The sequence below is a fragment of the Perognathus longimembris genome, unplaced genomic scaffold (genome assembly GCF_023159225.1).
Source record: "Perognathus longimembris pacificus isolate PPM17 unplaced genomic scaffold, ASM2315922v1 HiC_scaffold_4218, whole genome shotgun sequence".
NCBI lineage: Eukaryota > Metazoa > Chordata > Mammalia > Rodentia > Heteromyidae > Perognathus > Perognathus longimembris.
In genome coordinates, this window is record NW_025959511.1 from 42,927 (window position 1) to 48,070 (window position 5,144).

A 5,144-nucleotide genomic window follows, 5' to 3' on the forward strand; every position below is an offset into this window, starting at 1 on the left:
TTGACAGGCAAGTGGCCCAGCTGCCCACTTCTCCTGGAGCCACCTTTGCGTGCATCCTGCAGGTGCTAGGAGCTACAGGAGTGTTGCCTTGGCCGGCTGCAGTGTTTAGAGATGGGTTCTCTTGCAGTGCGTGCCTGGTGGGCAGAAGTGCCTGGCTCCCTCCACCATGGCCCCTGGCCCTTGCAGCCCAGGAGGCACAGGGGACACAGAGTGAACACCCAGAGGTCCAGCAAGATCTCAAGGGACAGGGGATACTACAAGGCAAGGGAGCGGAGTTGGGGCAGGAGGGCTGGCCTGTTGTGGCAAAGCTAGGCAGGAGGCCCGCTAGCTTCACGGGCATCCGTGTCCTCGCAGAGGCACCTCAAGTTAGCCCTCAGTTGGCCACCAAAGGGCCTCCTCCTGCACATGACCAGCACAGGTAGCTTTCCCTTCCAGTCCCACGTGGACCACAGCAGGAAGAGACTGAGGCCTGCCATGGCAGAAAACTTGCAGGAGGCAGCATGTCCCAGTTTGCTGAGAGGATGCAGTGAGTGGTGTGGATTAGGCCCAGGCCTGGCTGTCGAAGAGGCTCACGGAAACGTGGCCACACTCCTGATGGACACAGTTAGCTGAGCACACACAGGGGAAACACCAAGTGGGTAGCACCAGGAAGCCTAGACCTCCAAGGCCAGTGGAAGGAAGGAAGGAAGGAAGGGAGGGAGGGAGGGAGGGAGGCAGGGAGGGAGGGAGGGGCAGCTCCCCAGTCCAGTGACACTCCCTCCAAAGCCTTGCTCCCATCACCCGTGTGGTGGGTGATTCCTCGTTAGTTGATTGACTGAGGGATGGGTGAAGCCTTCCTTTCCACTCAGGAGACTCTATGACCCGCACACCCCCAGCTTCCCCAGCAAACACCTTGTCCTCCATCCGGCAGCTGTGTGAAGGGATCCTTCATGCAGGCTGCAGAAGGTCCCTTGGCCTCAAAAAGCTGGAGCTCTGCCTAAAGAAGAAGAGGCCTGAGCCATGGGTGACAGCATGCTGAGAAACAGCGTGGCCCAGGAAGTGGCCGGATGCAGCTAGCTTGGCATGCTGGCTGGGCCTTGCGTGACATGTTCACCCTCTGGGGTAGGAATGGGCACACTGGCCTCCTGGGCGGCAGAACCACGAGGGGCATCCGGCGCAAGCTGCTGCTTATGCATTGCCAGCCATTGTCCTCTCTCCACTTCCTCTTCCCCTTCCTCTTTCCTTTCCCTCCTTTCTTGGCCATGGCTTCCCTTGGCCTTGTCACTCTTCTCTGACCCTTGCCTCCTCTCACTGGCTTTGGTCTTCATTTTTCTCTCTTCCCCAGAAGTGCATGGCATGTTGACTCAGTGGGGTCTACCATCCCAAGGGTCCCCCTGACTGAGGGTGAGCGTGTGTATGTCCGTGTGTGTGTGTGTGTGTGTGTGTGTGTGTGTGTGTGAGCACAAGCGCGTGCCTGTGTTAGCATGCCCGCCTGGAGCTTCAGCAATGCCCCCAGAGGCAGGCAGAAGGAGGTGGGCATGCCTGGGCTGGGGCGCTGGACAGGGCAGCCTTTGCCTCCTCCTCTGCTTCTCCCTCTGCTTCCTGGGGCGCCTCTCCAAGCCGCCTCAGCCACCTGTCTTTGGCCTGCCAGCCACCACCAGCACTGCCCTGGCAGTACTCCCTGGCTTCTGGGTCCCAGACTAGACAGCCAGTGGCTCCTGGAAAGCTTGGGGGCGGGATTCGCGGGAGGCGGGGCGGCGGGTTCCCAGTCCTAGCCAGTCACTGTCACCGCGGGACCTGCTGCATTCCTGGGACACACCCTGCCCGCCTCCTGGCCTCAAAGAGCAAGCACCCAGCCCACACAGTGAGCACCCCTTCGATAGCTCAGCTGGTAGAGCGGAGGACTGTAGACTGGGCACCCAGCCGCGGCCATCCTTAGGTCGCTGGTTCGATTCCGGCTCGAAGGACGTGCAGGAGGCTTTTGGTGCACACACAGGCACGCCCCCAAGGTACCTGGCCGCGCTGACCCCGCCCACCGCTAGTCCCCAAGCCTCCATGCATGGCAAAACCCTTGCTTGAGCTTCCAGCCCAGGAGCACACAGCCCAGCTGGGGCTCCCTCACTCCAGCACCCACTCCCCCCCTCACAAGCTCTTCAGGCCCAACAGGCATCCCCTGGCCTGCTTCCTCTTGACTCGCCTCAGCTCCTCCACTTTTGGCTGCCCTAGACTACAAGCTCCATCCCCACCATGCCTCCTCTAGCTTGCCCCTCACCAAAACACAGCCGCCCCTCACACCCGAAGCTTGTGCTCAAGCCACTGAGCACAGACAGGCCTGGAACTCCCACCTCTTGGGCAGCCCTCGGGACCCTGGAGAAACCAAAGAAGCAATTCCCATACTGGCTAGCCAGGCTCAGCCGTCCAGTCTGTTTCTCAGGCCCCATCTCTGCAAAGGCATCTCACAGTGTCCTGAATACCTCCTCCCCTCACACTTTCCTCTCCACCCTTCCCTGCAGCTCTTCTTCTGTCTCTGTCTCTGTCTCTGTCTCTGTCTCTGTCTCTGTCTCTGTCTGTCTCTGTCTCTGTCTCTGTGTCTCCCCTCCTTTCTGGCTGGTTTCTGCTGTCTTTCGGCTCTCTTTGTCTGCTCCCCCTCCCTGCCTCTCCCATGGTGGCCACTGTGGGTCTCTTCCCGTGCCCACTGAGTCTCCTGCTCCGCATCCCTCTTCCCGTGTCTGCCTGGTGGTTGGAATGTCAGTCCCCAATCCAACCCAATCCAATCCTATCCTATCCATTCAACAAAAGCCCTGTTCATGGCAAAGGAGTTGAGCAGGAGACAGCAGGGTCTGGCCCTGTTGGGTCTTTGAGTGGTGCTGCCCAGGAGGGCTTGGCCTTGACAGGCAAGTGGCCCAGCTGCCCACTTCTCCTGGAGCCACCTTTGCGTGCATCCTGCAGGTGCTAGGAGCTACAGGAGTGTTGCCTTGGCCGGCTGCAGTGTTTAGAGATGGGTTCTCTTGCAGTGCGTGCCTGGTGGGCAGAAGTGCCTGGCTCCCTCCACCATGGCCCCTGGCCCTTGCAGCCCAGGAGGCACAGGGGACACAGAGTGAACACCCAGAGGTCCAGCAAGATCTCAAGGGACAGGGGATACTACAAGGCAAGGGAGCGGAGTTGGGGCAGGAGGGCTGGCCTGTTGTGGCAAAGCTAGGCAGGAGGCCCGCTAGCTTCACGGGCATCCGTGTCCTCGCAGAGGCACCTCAAGTTAGCCCTCAGTTGGCCACCAAAGGGCCTCCTCCTGCACATGACCAGCACAGGTAGCTTTCCCTTCCAGTCCCACGTGGACCACAGCAGGAAGAGACTGAGGCCTGCCATGGCAGAAAACTTGCAGGAGGCAGCATGTCCCAGTTTGCTGAGAGGATGCAGTGAGTGGTGTGGATTAGGCCCAGGCCTGGCTGTCGAAGAGGCTCACGGAAACGTGGCCACACTCCTGATGGACACAGTTAGCTGAGCACACACAGGGGAAACACCAAGTGGGTAGCACCAGGAAGCCTAGACCTCCAAGGCCAGTGGAAGGAAGGAAGGAAGGAAGGGAGGGAGGGAGGGAGGGAGGCAGGGAGGGAGGGAGGGGCAGCTCCCCAGTCCAGTGACACTCCCTCCAAAGCCTTGCTCCCATCACCCGTGTGGTGGGTGATTCCTCGTTAGTTGATTGACTGAGGGATGGGTGAAGCCTTCCTTTCCACTCAGGAGACTCTATGACCCGCACACCCCCAGCTTCCCCAGCAAACACCTTGTCCTCCATCCGGCAGCTGTGTGAAGGGATCCTTCATGCAGGCTGCAGAAGGTCCCTTGGCCTCAAAAAGCTGGAGCTCTGCCTAAAGAAGAAGAGGCCTGAGCCATGGGTGACAGCATGCTGAGAAACAGCGTGGCCCAGGAAGTGGCCGGATGCAGCTAGCTTGGCATGCTGGCTGGGCCTTGCGTGACATGTTCACCCTCTGGGGTAGGAATGGGCACACTGGCCTCCTGGGCGGCAGAACCACGAGGGGCATCCGGCGCAAGCTGCTGCTTATGCATTGCCAGCCATTGTCCTCTCTCCACTTCCTCTTCCCCTTCCTCTTTCCTTTCCCTCCTTTCTTGGCCATGGCTTCCCTTGGCCTTGTCACTCTTCTCTGACCCTTGCCTCCTCTCACTGGCTTTGGTCTTCATTTTTCTCTCTTCCCCAGAAGTGCATGGCATGTTGACTCAGTGGGGTCTACCATCCCAAGGGTCCCCCTGACTGAGGGTGAGCGTGTGTATGTCCGTGTGTGTGTGTGTGTGTGTGTGTGTGTGTGTGTGAGCACAAGCGCGTGCCTGTGTTAGCATGCCCGCCTGGAGCTTCAGCAATGCCCCCAGAGGCAGGCAGAAGGAGGTGGGCATGCCTGGGCTGGGGCGCTGGACAGGGCAGCCTTTGCCTCCTCCTCTGCTTCTCCCTCTGCTTCCTGGGGCGCCTCTCCAAGCCGCCTCAGCCACCTGTCTTTGGCCTGCCAGCCACCACCAGCACTGCCCTGGCAGTACTCCCTGGCTTCTGGGTCCCAGACTAGACAGCCAGTGGCTCCTGGAAAGCTTGGGGGCGGGATTCGCGGGAGGCGGGGCGGCGGGTTCCCAGTCCTAGCCAGTCACTGTCACCGCGGGACCTGCTGCATTCCTGGGACACACCCTGCCCGCCTCCTGGCCTCAAAGAGCAAGCACCCAGCCCACACAGTGAGCACCCCTTCGATAGCTCAGCTGGTAGAGCGGAGGACTGTAGACTGGGCACCCAGCCGCGGCCATCCTTAGGTCGCTGGTTCGATTCCGGCTCGAAGGACGTGCAGGAGGCTTTTGGTGCACACACAGGCACGCCCCCAAGGTACCTGGCCGCGCTGACCCCGCCCACCGCTAGTCCCCAAGCCTCCATGCATGGCAAAACCCTTGCTTGAGCTTCCAGCCCAGGAGCACACAGCCCAGCTGGGGCTCCCTCACTCCAGCACCCACTCCCCCCCTCACAAGCTCTTCAGGCCCAACAGGCATCCCCTGGCCTGCTTCCTCTTGACTCGCCTCAGCTCCTCCACTTTTGGCTGCCCTAGACTACAAGCTCCATCCCCACCATGCCTCCTCTAGCTTGCCCCTCACCAAAACACAGCCGCCCCTCACACCCGAAG

General features: G+C 60.6%; 2 non-coding genes across 2 annotated transcripts; both read left to right on the forward strand.

Moving 5' to 3' along the window:
- Window positions 1-1,852: 1,852 nt before the first annotated feature.
- Window positions 1,853-1,946, forward strand: Trnay-gua. Its single transcript has 2 exons — window positions 1,853-1,889; window positions 1,911-1,946. It is a non-coding gene; the product is annotated as a tRNA-Tyr (tRNA).
- Window positions 1,947-4,716: 2,770 nt separating this feature from the next.
- On the forward strand, window positions 4,717-4,810 carry Trnay-gua. Its single transcript has 2 exons — window positions 4,717-4,753; window positions 4,775-4,810. It is a non-coding gene; the product is annotated as a tRNA-Tyr (tRNA).
- Window positions 4,811-5,144: the final 334 nt, after the last annotated feature.